The sequence below is a fragment of the Nyctibius grandis genome, chromosome 5, assembly GCF_013368605.1.
Source record: "Nyctibius grandis isolate bNycGra1 chromosome 5, bNycGra1.pri, whole genome shotgun sequence".
Lineage (NCBI taxonomy): Eukaryota > Metazoa > Chordata > Aves > Nyctibiiformes > Nyctibiidae > Nyctibius > Nyctibius grandis.
In genome coordinates this window covers 7,000,852-7,015,967 of record NC_090662.1, presented here as the reverse complement: position 1 = coordinate 7,015,967, position 15,116 = coordinate 7,000,852, and the positions used below count along the sequence as shown (strand labels likewise).

Here is a 15,116-nt window from a genome sequence, read left to right as displayed (position 1 = left end):
GGTTGTTTGCAAAATAGCTTATTCATAGTCAGTTGCTCGTATTATTTTGAAAATATCCCGAAGCTCAGGACAAACCTTTTTTCGACCGCTAGATACTTTACAAAGCTAACAAAGAGTTGTTATTATTCAAACTATTACATATATTATGTGAAAACATGCCTGAGCAATATTGCACTGAATCCTGAGAAAATGTACATTTCAAAAATTATCTTTGCATTTTATTGCTGACTCCAAGTAACACAACACCGCGGCTGATGAGAGTCCTAATGTGGCCGCGTCCCCACAAACGTACCCTCCTCAGACGTCCCCTCTGTGTTTTCCCTTCTAAGCCAATTGCTCTCCTTTGCCACCAACCTGAAGTGTCAGCTGTGACTTTCTGAGTAGCTCTGAGTAATGGGATCAGCTAATGTTCGGCACATGGAGAAATTCCGTATCATTCTCTTCTCTAAAAATACCGCCGGCTGCCACTAGAGCCGCTCAGTGGTGATGAATAGCTAAAGGGACAAGCAGGTCTCTAAATTTACTTCATATCTGACAGCCCTTCAGCAGATAGGGGTAATGGATCCTACTCACTCCGAACTACTGTATACTGCAAGGCATTTTCCCACCGTGTGAATATATACACTCAGTATGGGCTCCTTAACGATCGCAATTTTTTTCTTCCCCATTAAGTCAAGCTGATTACACATTAAAAAGCTGTTAGTAAATTTTGAAACTTGTTACTAATTCAAGCAAAAAAGGCATGTTTGGTCTTCAAATGCACCTCCAAGCCTCTATCAGAGAAGGTCTCAATTGACTTCCAGGGATTTGCCTCGAGTGTTGAAAGTGTGCGCATCTTATAAATGCACACAGCTAATTATCTTCAATGACTTTAGCTGATTCGCTCACTTAATAGATGGGTATGTCTTTTCTGGGTATACAGCATTATAGAATTCTATCTCCTGAAGGTCATTTGATGACTTTATATGATTTTTGTGTGTGTGTGTGTGTGTGCATTTTTAGTAAGGTCCCATTTCCGAATTGAAGAAAAGAGCATTCCATGAGACAAAGGGTATTTACTGCATATCTAGGGATCTCCAGATTGGCAATTATATCATAATTGTTTTTAAATTCTAAAAAAGGGGGTGGAGTGGGGAGGTAAGAGATAATTAAGTCACATGAACAGGACCCAAATTGCATTTGCTCTCAGTTTTGTTGTGCACAATATCAGTTTAATTGAATCATCTGTAATTCTTCTCACTTTTTTTTTTTCAGCCTGCAGGAACGCACACAAGACATTATGAATGAGAGGCTGGCTGGCAAATTTCTTGAGAACAGAGATTCCAACTATCTATAGGATTTGCCAGAACATAGCAGACAAGATTATATATGTCCGTGTGTGTGCGTGAGCGCACAAATGTGCCAGGGAGGGTGGAGAAGAGGGATGGCCTCTGGCAAATTGATGTCTGTCAGCTAGTGAACCTTGATTTCACTATTAATATGTCATGGTTCACCGCACAAAAGCTTTCAGCGAGCATCAGCTGTGCTACACACACGCATGGGCGCACACACACACACACACACACATACACATATATTTTTATACATACACACTGGCTGACTTCAGACAAACCAGTCTGTCATATTCAATGAATCATCGAAACAATGGAATGGGCAGAGTCTCTCCGAACTCAATTAGCAAAGCATTTTTCGGTAATAATTGATTTGAGTAACATTTGTTTCTGTCTTTTTAAAAGAGAAAATCTTTGTGATTTAACTGGCTTTGGCTAATGGAAAAGACCCTCACTGATGTGAAATCAAATCATGTTGCTTGCAGTTAACAGTAGAGTTACAGAAGAAAGCTAGGGAAATAATAGCAGCACCTAATCCCTCATCCTCCCAGTGCAAAATGAAGGATTCCAGCATATCTGGGGGCTTCCCCAACTGAAACACCATTCACGAAAAACTGCAGTGCTCGTTCCTACAGATATTTGCCATTTGCCCTCAGTTTTCTTTTACTTTACTTCTTTTTCCTTTGGTGCTTACATCCCCAGAACATTTGCACACATCCATACTACGTGGCCTTCGTTAGAGCAGTATTTGGGTGACTCAGAAGCTTGATTCATTCATCTCGACGTTACCCTTAGAGACAGGCAAGCGTAATTCTCACTTTACAGACTGAGTGACCCGACCAAGATAATAATGTAGGTCTGTGGCTCAGAAGGGAAATTAATCTGGGTCTGATGAGTCTCTTAACAGCCCCATAACCACTGAACACTCTGTCCCCATATCTTTTCATTACAATTCATCTAAAGCGCATGTATTTCCCTTTGGACTGTGGCATTCTCTGTTCCCCAGACAGTAAGCAGGAACCCAATGAAATCTTTCAAATAAAAAGCACATTTCCTTCCTTTCCCTTGAAGTATGCTAAATATTCAGGGAATATTTTTACTTCCCCATCTAAAACACTTTTCTGAAAATTTTGCCAGTTATTGGATCATTTTGTTTTCTGTTTGGTGATAAAAGTATGAGGCCAAATTTTGCTCTCCTTTACATCCAGGTGAATTTATAATAACCCCACAGGTTTCAAGATTTGACCAGGCTGAGCAAACACGCAAAGGAGAAGAGGTAATCGCTACCAGCTCTGCCAGCCTCGCTGCCACAGGTAGATTAACATTGCTTCTGGCAATCCTAGAAAACTGTGCAGAGCCAAAGCCCACACCATAAATAGCTTCTGGGACAAAGGCTTATTGTAAGTGACACCTTTAATGATCTGGCTATTTATAGGTTTCAAACCCAGGATAAATGATAGATTCCTTGCCAGCTGCTTATACTTAACATTGTTTAGTGTATGGGGAGAGTGGAGGAGAAGGTCTAAGCATATTTTCACCTTTAGCCTCTGCTATCAGCTACCGAGCAAGGACTACCCGCTGAGCAGACTGATGGTGAACAGGATGATGTGCAAAGCCTAGAAGCCTGCCTGGCGCACTGACCTGCGTACCAGCAAGCTGCATTTGGAAAACGAGAGATCCTGGAAGGGGTTTTCAGTGGTGATAAGCACACCCAGCCGAGGCTAGATCCAAAGTGCTCAGCTCTCAATTAGCCATCTGAAAAATGCAGTCAGGTTATCAGAAGCGTTCACCGCAAACAATCCCAACAACATCAATCACGTCTGCTGGATGCTGAATGATCTGCAATACTAGGTTGCTTATTTAGGTGCCTAAATGCAAACCATCAAGTGACAGGCTCTTTTGAAGTTGAGCCCTTTGAGTCTCATTCCCTAAACCCTTAAAGAAATGATCTGACATATCTTTAGTTGTAACAAGGGAGCTCGAGGTGCAAAGAGTAAACTCATGAATGCTTCTGCACTCCAAACACCTCGAGGGCTGATTTGCACAGATACTCCAACCTATCAAACCCCAATGTAAAACTGCTGCCGTTCTCCTAAATTGATGTGCAGAAAATATTCCTCAGCTTTTTACACTAGCAAATATCCAGTCGTTTCATTAGACATATCACAGGCTAGCAAAACCTCAAAAGACATTACTGAAAACACTCTTGAACGAACCCATGGGATGGACAAAACTGGTTTTTGCAAGGAAAAACTACTGGAGTGAGTGGCAGTTAGAGAACAGCTGCAGAACAGGGCATTAAGTCAGCTCCATCGCAGTCAAAATGAACAAAGGCTTTTTGCTACACTCTAATACACACACATAATATGACTACCGTTATTAGAGTCTTTTGAAATCACGACCCTTCTCATACGAGGCAATGTGGCTCGGTAAGCAACACAGACAAGAGTCCAAAAATCAAACGAGCACACTTCTATATCCTTCAACAGCAGCAAATAATTTGCCATTTTACTTAGCTTAATGAATTTTACAGTACCTAGGAAAACAGAAATGATGGATTCTGAACTCAAGGATATATCCACAGATCCCATTTAGAAGGGGAGACATGAAATACTCTGTGTGTATGTACATGCATAAATGTATATATATACAAACATATATCTATTACATATGTATGTATATATATTTACATCAGGAGCCAGGTTCTAAATTATGACAATACAATCACCCTCTAAAATTACAGTCATCAAAATATATCAGAGGGATATAGAATTAAAAAAAAAAAAAAAAAGAAAAGAAATAAAAAGTCATTAGGTCTGGTTACAGTGCTAACTTGATCTGCCTTAGACACTGCAAACAACCCTTAAATTCCTCCAAACACTGAATAGCATTATTCTTTTTAGTTCAACATTTAACTAAGAATTGAAGCTTAAGTGGAGCTAGTAAGATGATGGTGATAAGGCGAACAGTCATAGTGGGCAGGATACATAGAATGTCAAAATAAAGTGAAATGGGACAAGAAGTCAGCCTGTAACCACCTATGTTAATATTTGCTCTTGGCTTTTTCTGCAGGCTGATGGAAATGCTGATACAGATCATTAATGCTCTTAAACTGTCATCACGTTAATGTCAGTAGTAGTGCATGAGCTTGTTTGATCATATCATTGTAAAATGCTGCTGAAGTGTGCTGTACCTTTCTTTTGCTTTGAACGCCTGGTTTCATTCACCCTTGACCACCTTTGTTCTTTTCGTAAATCATGACAAAGATGGATTGAGAGAGAATGAAACAAAGTCCAAAGACACACCTGCTGCATCAGATCCTTGAAGAGTGCCAAAGAGAACACTCACAAAGGGCCCTTAACTGGAAAAACGACGAATACACTGAAGCCCCATAAATACCCCCTAGTTCCCCTTTTCTGTTTCTGAAAACAGAAAGTGCTTCCTGAAAAACTTTTTCATCTGTGGTAACAGGGTTTCCGATGATTTATAGGCTTTGCAGACTGCTGCAAACCCCCCAAATCTCACCCAAGAAGAAAGAAAAAGGAGTCAAGTCAAAGGATGATCAGTGGCTACAGAGAACCTGGGGGTTGCACTGTGGTTGGAGCAAGGACCCCTGACACGTTCAGGAGGCTGATTGCTGGCACACGAGAGTGGATAATGTCTGCAACGGGCTACATCTCTGCTCTCGGGCTGTTCCTCTGCTCCTGCAAACAGGGAGACAGAGCTCCCTGGGAGAAAAAGAGCGTGTTCAGGGGAGATGCTTCTAATCATGTTGTCGAGAACAAGATAGTCATAGCAAGGGACAAGAGGGACAGCAGAGGACCACTGGGAAGAGCAGGCTGCAGGTATGATGGAAGGACAGACACGCTGAGAACAAAAGGGGTTCTGCACATTTTCCAGCAACCCAGAAAGCTACTCTGTTGACTGAAAGGACTCAGCCTGCAAGACTCATAGTCAAAAGTGGAGCAAAAGCGGAGCCTGGTTTATATCCCCTTTTGGTTTCCAGTCCATCTTGTTTGCTTATGCCATTTTAAAAAAAAAAAAAAAAAAGTATTTAATATATATTCTAATAAATCATGTTTTTTGAATATCAGTTTCAAAGTTTTGGGAATGCTCGCTTTAAACAGACAACGAGCAGATCCTGATCGACTTGGGCTCATATCAGAGAGGCATTAGCTCAGTACTGAACTCACTATGTGTCTATTGGCTGCCATCAGCAGATGTATTTCACAGGTGTTTGGTTTTGCTCATCCACATCTAAGCAATTTCATGATTTAAAATCAAAGCTCATTGACTGAAACAAAAAGGTTGAAAAGGTCTCATTTTTCAAGCTTATTGCAGAAAAAATACCTTGTCTTTTAGGAAGCAACTAGTAATATGCATAAATGATTTCCCCATTTCAGGAAAAGGTGAAATTTCAAAGTGTTAAGAATTGCTTTTGATAGTCAAGAAGACATTCCTTCTAACCCCATACTCATTTGTAACTGTAACTGTAAAAGCCTTAATGAGTAAAGCATCATAATTCCCAATTTTAAATTTATTATCCTCATCAATGAGGTGAGAATGCAAAAAGAACATCAGCTGGTTTCATCCAATGTCTAGGAATGTTTCTTCTCTACAATATCATAGAATCATAGAATGGTTTGGGTTGGAAGGGAACTTAAAGATCATCTAGTTCCAACCCCACTGCCACGGGAAGGGACACCTTCCACTAGACCAGGTTGCTCAAAGCCCCATCCAGCCTGGCCTTGAACACTGTCAGGGAGGGGGCATCCACAGCTTCTCTGGGCAACCTGGGCCAGTGTCTCACTACCCTCACAGGAAAGAATTTCTTCCTAATATCTGATCTAAATTTACCCTCTTTCAGTTTAAAACCATTCCCCCTCATCCTATCACTCCATGCCCTTGTAAAAACTCCCTCTCCAGCTTTCCTGTAGGCTCCCTTCAGGTACTGGAAGGCTGCTAGAAGGTCTCCCCGGAGCCTTCTCTTCTCCAGGCTGAGCAACCTCAACTCTCTCAGCCTGTCTTCACAGGAGAGGTGCTCCAGCCCTCTGATCATCTTCGTGGCCTCCTCTGGACTCACTCCAACAGCTCCACGTCCTTCTGATGTTGGGATCCCCAGAGCTCGATGCAGTACTGCAGGTGTGGTCTCAGGAGAGTGGAGTAGAGGGGCAGAACCCCCTCCCTCGACCTGCTGGCCACGCTGCTTGTGATGCAGCCCAGGATACAATTGGCCTTCTGGGCTGCGAGCGCCCATTGCCGGCTCATGTTGAGCTTCTCGTCAACCATCACCCCCAAGTCCTTCTCCTCAGGGCTGCTCTCAATCCATTCTCTGCCCAGCCTGTATTTGTGCTTGGGATTGCCCCGACCCACGTGCAGGACCTTGCACTTTGGCTTGTTGAACTTCATGCGGTTCGCACAGGCCCAGCTCTCAAGCCTGTCAAGGTCCCTGTAATATGCGGTATTACATTTCACAACCATATTCATTCACCATCTTGAGCTAAAAGGTGGTCACACTACTCTCAGTAACCCTAGGAAAATCCATATTAAGACAAGCACCACTACAATCCAATCTGAGAAGCTCAGCAATACTGCACATCTGTATCTCAACTGTGGTTCCTCACTCTGCTTAAATAAAATGTTCATAACTTAAAAAAAAAATGATGGCTATGCTTTTAGCACTTCCAGCATCTCTAGAATTGCCACGTATAGTAAAACCCTAGAGTTTTAAAGAAGGTGAAGTACTGTCATAGCTTCAAAGAACCCATCAGAAAAATGTACTGTCATAACTCAAAACCCAGCTAGTCTTTGCATGCAGCTCAGTGGGTAAACACCCTTATCATAAAATTCACCACCAGTGATGGCACTATCTGGTATTCAGCACAAAGTTTCATGGGGTATAGAAAACAAAATCTGAAGTAAAGACAAGTAGAAACAAAATCAAATTTCTATTTGCAAATTACAGGCTCTTTCTAACTGGCTGTGAAGAAACAAGTGAAACTGGCTGACTAGCACTCCACAGTGGTTTAACACTGCTTCATTCTAGTATGGGATGCAGCAGACTTGGACTAAGTGATTTTTCCAGTATTATTTACTTCTGCTACAGATTTTTTCATGCAAATATTTTAACTGTTATGTTCTTAAATTACTGTTATGATAACCACTCATTCTTCTTAAAACCTGGTACAATTTTCCAGTTTGCTCCTGACATCGCTCCCGTGTCACCAGCCTCTAAGTTCATTACTCATTCTTGTGATGTTTCTTCGGCCAGCTAGGATTATCCCAGAGAGTTATTTGGCTATAAGAAGCAATTGAACTTGAATGAGAGGTCAAAGGCTAAGATGGACATAAGCTGTCTTGGGTAAATGACAAAACCCAACTTCACCTAACTAACTGTTTCTCCAGAAATAAGAAGTCACTGCATAGATAGAGCCACTTCATCCACTCCAGTCTACCTTAGAGCGGGGCACACCAGACCCTCACAACAGTCAGAGAATTCGTTGCTTGGGCTCTACTTTCTTTCCTTGTCTCTTCTTTCCTTGAAGTTCAAGGTTGCCAGTCTACAATAAAAAACATGTTGGGTCTGCTAGCTACGATAACCATAGGGGATCCTGTAGGCATGACTGAACACGAGAAAAATGAACCAGAAATCACAACTGTGCAAATGATGCTCTGAGAAAGGCAGAAAAATGGTTTGATTTGGATTGAGCTACTCTTCTCTAGATAAATCCTTCTGTCTCTTTGAAGCAGCCAGATGCTAACTCATAACATGCAACAGCTCCTGATTGCAGCAGAGCAAGAGCTTGACCCTTGGTCTGGCCAAGGTGGCTGAAACAAAGCTGAAAGCCACCAAACTTGGCAACCAAGCAGACAATTCCCTCTGCCTTTCTGATTCAAGCTCAAACTGTTAATTGTACACGAGCAGAACCAAAAATCTTGTTCACAGATGATTTTCAGATGGAGCCAGCAGAAAATGGTAAAGGAAAATAAAACATCAAAACTTTTTCATGCATGTCTCTCAATAAACATGTTTGCTGTAATATCACTATTATTTCCAAAAGCTCTGAATTTAACTGTTCCAGCTCCACCAAACTGACAGAAGAAATAATGGCCTTCCTCATAAAGACCTATTCTTTAACCAGTTTAGTTGCTACCTTCTGTACACTCAGGAACAGTGTTCCCACCATTGACAGTCGAAGAATGACTGTGTTATATAATTGTTTACAGTACCTCGTTTCTCAGCAGAGGAATGGGAAATCTTTGGATTTAAAGAATCTGTGCGGATTATAGCATGTTATCTGTTTTCTGACCGATTGGCAGAAGATTATAATGGCTTGTAGCAATATAAAAGGTGCAATCAAATAACTGAGGGTGGATGGTAGAGTTAACTCCTTATACACCTTGAGCTTTTAGAAATCATTCATAAAACACTGAACAAAACATTATCTGAACATAAATACAGCCTCAGCATACTTTGTTAGCAGTGACAGGCGAGATCAATATTGGAGACCAAATGCCAACAGTAAAAGGGTATGTCAGTCAGTATTTCACTGACTAACTGCCCTTATCTGAAGCTCTCATGCTTCACTGGGTGAAAATACAGCCATTGATCTTAGTGTCACAACTCAAATTCTTCATATATCAACTAGTTTTTTTCCCCACTTTTCAGCTGAATTTCTGGGCCACTACTTATTTTTATGATCAATAGTTCTATCACTCTCACATGAACTACACTTTTATTATATTAACCTTTAAGTACAATTTTTAACATATCTGTTCAGTGTAATGTCACGTGTTTTAACTCAACATCTCTTTCGCAAGTGTCAGAGCTACAGCTGAACTTCAGGTTTCTTAAACCATTCATGGCAAAACTACTCTGATTGCTACATAAATCTACCCAGCGCTCTCCAGGAGTTCTCCGGAGCTGTGGAGCTGTGCTTTCAAGGATTCAGTTTCCCTTTCCAGGAATTCACAGCTCAGCTGTAAAAATTTTTCTCAGAAGAACAGTTTTTGATAGCAATTGATCTGACTGCTTTACCTTAAAGCATTTAAGTGTTGGAAATTAGCATGACAAAAATCCATCCATGCAAAATGTTCGTAATTGAAGGAGATTGACTGTTCTGCTAAACAACCCTGAGTACTCAGAGAGGGTTTAATGTATATAGCGTATATGGATCAGGTCCCTGGCTTGCTTTATGGTCTTGGCTGAGGCACTCGAGATCTCTGAATTCCATCTTTCCTGTTTGCAAACTGGAGATATGAAGGACAACCTACTTCCATTAGGTCCTTTGGTTCTACAAATGAATGAAACCATATTCCAGAAGCAGTAAATGTAATTTTCTTATCTACATTAAGTGCTCTGTGAGACTACTCGTTAATAAACTAACTGAAGTTAAATGTTCTGAGATCTTTAAATTAAAAAGCATTAGATGGACAATTAAAAATACATAGACATTGTAAAACATATTACTATCTTTGGGAATAAGTCCTAAACTAAGACTTTGAGGGAAATTATTAAAAAACACAATAAAACTCTCTCCCTCTCTGTTAGCATAACGTAAAGCTGGTTCAGCAAGGTCATTTACTTGGCTTAGTGAAAATTACAGAAAACTATTTCTCAAGTTATTAATGTCCATCTTGGAACCAACACAAAGAAGGGTAATTCCTTGATTATTTGATTAGCAGAGATAGAATCCTTTAGCCACATGGGTTTTAGTGATCCAGAGCCCTTTTCAATCTTGCTTTAAGAGCTATCAGAAACTAAAATCAGTGAGAGACACTAAGTACTGCAGTCAAAGACTATGTTATTTTATTTTTTTAATTATTATTATTTAAAGTTTCAGTGTATTACGTTAGGACTACAGTTTTAACACAAAAGTTGATGTCTCCCAAAGGAAATTGTTCTACCCCAAAAATGTTTCAGCAATTACTGCGTTGCTCCATCATTATCCAAATTGTCAAAGCAATTTCATTATAAATCCCACATAAAGTAGCACTAAGGGGTAATGGCAAAATGGCTTTGGTCCCTATAGGACTATCTCAAGAAAAATAATTTCAGGCAAAGAGGAAACAATGCTTTGTTCTTGTGCTGTGGGAGGGAAGTTTGTCTTTCTTGGCTATGGCTCCATGACAGAAAAAGACCCACAAATGGGGACTGCTTAGTACTGGGAAAACAACACGCTATACACAAGTTAGCTTGTTAGGCATCCCACAACAAGAGTTTAATGATAACAGGGCTGACTGGAGCTGGATATGTAATGAGGCTTAATTTCTCAGATATAGAGAGCTCTTCAAGGGAAGAATGCAGTGGGAGGATGGGAGGGTGAAAGAGTGCGTGCCCACGCGCCTGCATGCACAGACGGGTAGGACGGAGGCGCCTGTTTGTACAGAAATAACCCCTCAGTTACAGTCGAAATTTTCCTCTAGCTTTCAAAAATTGTGTGTTTAGCATTAGTATATAGACTTCTGATAGTAAGATCAGGGTCACTTTCTCCAAGGGAAGATAAAAGGGTATAAGGTTAGGGAACTTCCTTCATAGGAGGGAAAAGTCATGAAAATACTTATTTTGGAATTAATTCTGCAACATTAAAATACTAATTCGACAGCATCCTTGTATGTAGGTCAAGAGGACAAAACAGATGAACCTTATTTATGCTTAGAAACTTCCTTTGGGGGAAGGATGGCAGAAAATGAGGCAAAGTAAAGAGGAAATATAAATAAATAAAAGGGGAAGAAGCACTCCACAGACTGATCATCAAATACCCACTCATAACTACACTATGCACCAGATAATAAAATCCCTAGACAGCAAAGAGTTCAGGAGAAACTTAAAACGTTTAGCATATACAAAGGAAATATGCGATCATGTTTTAATTGACGAACACAAAGAGAGTCACCAAAGGGGTTGGTGGTTGGGGGAATCTTGGTTCTATTTCTGGCTCTTGTAGAGGGAAAATTACTTCACTTGCCTGTGCCACAACAGAAGAATGTGAACAATGACAACAGAACTGCATAAGGGAATCTTTGAGGCTTACTTAACATTTAGTGAAGGATTTGAGATTCTTTTGTGAATACCACCACAATAGCAACTAGTATTATCAAAACTAATTAAAGAACAACTTTTCTATGGCTGAATTGTGACCTGCATGCAACTATACTTACTATAGTTTACTCCAAAGTTATCTAATGCCAATTTTACAAGTTACTCAAGTTCACTCTTTTAAAATGTATGATTTCATTAAAATGCACTAATTAAATTTGCCAGATTTTAGGCCATTATTACCAGTTATATATAAAAATTCATTTCATGGCACTGTTCCATGCTGCAGAAAGCCTCAAGTTAAAATGAAATTTTAAGTGACTGGATCAATGAACACTAGATTCTTAAATGCGTTCTGCAATTCTGAAATCTCTGTGTCTTACCAGTTCAGTCGCCCTGTCCTTTTGCTGTATTCATATCCCACGAAGGAGACATAGGATTTAAACCTAAGATCAGGGATAGCACTGCATTCTAGATGTAAAATACATCCTCATCAGTGGCCACATCAGTATACCAGGCCATCTCATAAGCCAATATTACATAAATAGTAAAAATTAAATGTGTAAATGGATTAGCTATAAAAATGTCTGTGTTTCTTCCCATTCTATATAAAAAATACCTAACGTGGAGAGTAGGAAAAAAAAAATCTCATTTGAGAAGGAAACTCTTAAATTTTTCTTTTTTATTCTGTCGTCCATCTTTGGAGGCCAGTAGGGGAAACGTCAGTGTCTTGATCATACTGTCCCCCAGCTCCTGTTTCTGCCAAAGATAGCATCACCCCAATCAAGAGAAGTGTACAAAAGCTCCCATGGTGTTAAGGACAGTGTGGCTGCATCTTCAAGAGGACTGATAGAAACTTTTCTGTCCTGCACCCAAGAAATACAGACATTTCATTTTGGTACAGAGATGGATTGAGGGAAAAAAAAAAGAAAAAAGGCAAAAAAACCAGACAAAACCCCTTCTTTACCCCAGTTTTGGTGTACAGTACATGTTCTAAGTGCCACTGCAGAGACTAACCTTTATGATGGCTCCCTTCACTTTCAAGTTACTCTTCCTGTTTACAGAGAGAGAACACGTATGAAATTAAACCCCAGATACGAATCTTTTTCTGGACTGGGATGACAGAACCGCGTTCAACTTTTTGCATATCAACTTCAGTTCAGCTCTTGGTGCTTTGAGTCATTGGGACTGTGCTCAAGACCTTGGTACTCATTATGGCTGGCTCTGCCATAAGGAGGAATAAAAAAAATAAAAAAAGATGCACATTATAGCCATAGGCTCCATAAATGGGGAGCGGATTCTTTGTTGGTGATAGAGGGTTACCATGGACCTGGTACTACACTATCAATTGGTCCACTCCAAACGACCATGACCATTGCTCTGGAGCAGTTGAAAGCACCAGCCACTGGTGATCTCCATCATTTAGAGGACCCTGATTAATACAGTTTAAATACAGGATCCATTGAGGCAGAGAGGGGGGAAAAAATAATTTATATCTAACCAGTTGACAGTGTTCATCAAGATACTTCATCTGATCCCTAAAAGCACAATTTTAAATGAAAAAAGTAACACAGGCAGCAATTAGACACCAAGTAGCGTGTGGCAGGTCACTAACCAAGTACGGATTGCAGTGAACCAGGGAGAGAAAGGCAAAACAGATTACAAAATATCAATAAAACTAATGACTGTCATTATTGATGGGATTAACTTTCTCTGCTCAACAGCAGCAGCAAAAGCGAAAGCTGATATTCTATTTACTGTCAACTTCCCATCTGTACTTGTCATATGAAATGGTCATTTTGCCAATCTTTTTGTTGCTGGAGAAAACATTTTGAAGAACTAAGAAACAATACTTCAAAGGGAAAAAATCAATTCTGACGGTGGCGAGGACAGGCCTCTGTCACAGGTGATAAGAAAAAGGACGTTAAAAAAATCTAGATATTTATATCACATGACACAAAGCACTTTTATACAGATATGACCAATTTGAGTTACTTTATTGCACAGTTAAGATGATGGCACATGTTATCATTCTTCCTGAAGCGCAGAAAAGATACTTATATTTTGGCCTGTGAAGTATGCTATCACCAAGCAGGCTGGAAAAACTATATTCAATTTCTACGACCACATTTTCATGAGTTCACATCTCATGCACCCTAAGAAAAGGGCAAGCACGTTGCATTTGAAGGATTTTACTTCTCTGCTTACTGGTTTTCAAGTTTGTTGAAAAGAAGCCCATAATGATGGTGCTAACTTTTGGTCAAGACGGGGCATTGAATTTATTAAAATTCCTTTTTAAAACAAACAAGTTTAAAACCTACTCTTTTGCCTATATCTAAGAATCCTGGGATACTGGAATGTGGAGAATATACTCTGTAAATCTATTTCTAACTGCAGAGCATGGAGAGGTAAGCAGAAATTCCTTTAATTAGTTCTTAACTTGCTTTCTGGGTAACACATACGCAGGGGTTTCAATTGTATTTTCTCTTATTGTTAGCACTTGTGAACACTTGTGGTTCATTGACTGAGCCTCATTACCCCTGGAGATTGTTTGTTCATCTGTTTGTCAGAATTTAATTACTGGAGCACAGCCACTGATATAAGGACGTTCACGCAAGAGCCTAATATTTTTCCCTTCTCCATCTACTGCAGGTAGCTTTATTTCCTGTCTCGAAAATTGCTCTTAATCAGCTTGTCACTGTGCAGAACAACAAATTTCATAAGCAAAGGAGAGCTCTATCAGAGATACGAGTACTATTCTGCAGCCATCTCTGAAAATCTACTTTCTCAAGCAAATCGATGAAGAACTGAACAACTCCTGACCTTACTCAGAAGCAGAAAGGCAAAGGCTCTGTTGCACTCACTGATTACAAACTGTTTTCCAGCTGCATCACTGAAGCAGAAAACTCCTGAAAAATGCAAAGCAACACTATGGTATCAGAAAGGAATCACAAGCCAACTTCTTGGAGGCAGAAGCTGGGTGCTAGATTGGCCACTTGCTCTTCATGAGTAATCTCTGCCCATGGTCCCCAAAGAAGACTCCTTACAAATTTAGGCCACAGGACACTTTCTGTGCAATTCTTGCATATCTCTACAACTGCAAAGATGACTCCTGACTACACCTCTGAATGATACACTTGTAACAGTATATTCAAATAACCAAGAAATCAAAGACTCATGGCTTCACCTTTTTTCACCTGGGGAGAAAAGCACAGGCTCACATTTCACCTAGCTGTCACAAAGCTTGAGTTATTACCTAGAAATATATATCACAAAAATGAGGACAACATATGTTAGAACTTGAATAACATATTTCAATAAATGGATGTGTTTAAGGCAGGAATTTCCAGATATTAGGCAAAGTATATATTTTTATCAAATACTTCAAAAAACTCTTTTCAAATTAGCCTTCCCTCATAAGCATGCAATAAAAAATATTTTATTGTATTAACTTCTACTGTATTGTATGCCATCCAGGGGGACCTTGACAGGCTTGAGAGCTGGGCCTGCGTGAACCGCATGAATTTCAAGGCCAAGTGCGAGGTCCTGCATGTGGGTCAGGGCAATCCTAAGCACAAATACAGGCTGGGCAGAAAATGGATTGAGAGCAGCCCTGAGGAGAAGGACTTCGGGGGTCATGGTTGATGAGAAGCTCAACATGAGCTGGCAATGGGCGTTTGCAGCCCAGAAGGCCAACTGTATCCTGGGCTGCATCACAAGCAGCGTGGCCAGCAGGTCAAGGGAGG

General features: G+C 40.2%; 1 protein-coding gene across 9 annotated transcripts in view; it reads right to left on the bottom strand.

The window, feature by feature from the left end:
* The window catches only part of CELF2 (CUGBP Elav-like family member 2), a 390,551-nt gene that overhangs the window by 171,320 nt on the left and 204,115 nt on the right, over positions 1-15,116 (bottom strand). The window contains exon 1 of one of the 9 annotated variants that reach the window (XM_068400896.1): positions 2,973-3,015. The exons of the other annotated variants lie outside the window; for them this stretch is intronic. The gene's annotated coding sequence lies outside the window, so the exon portion shown is untranslated. Of the gene's footprint in view, positions 1-2,972; positions 3,016-15,116 lie in introns of those variants that run through there. 9 annotated transcript variants of the gene reach the window in all.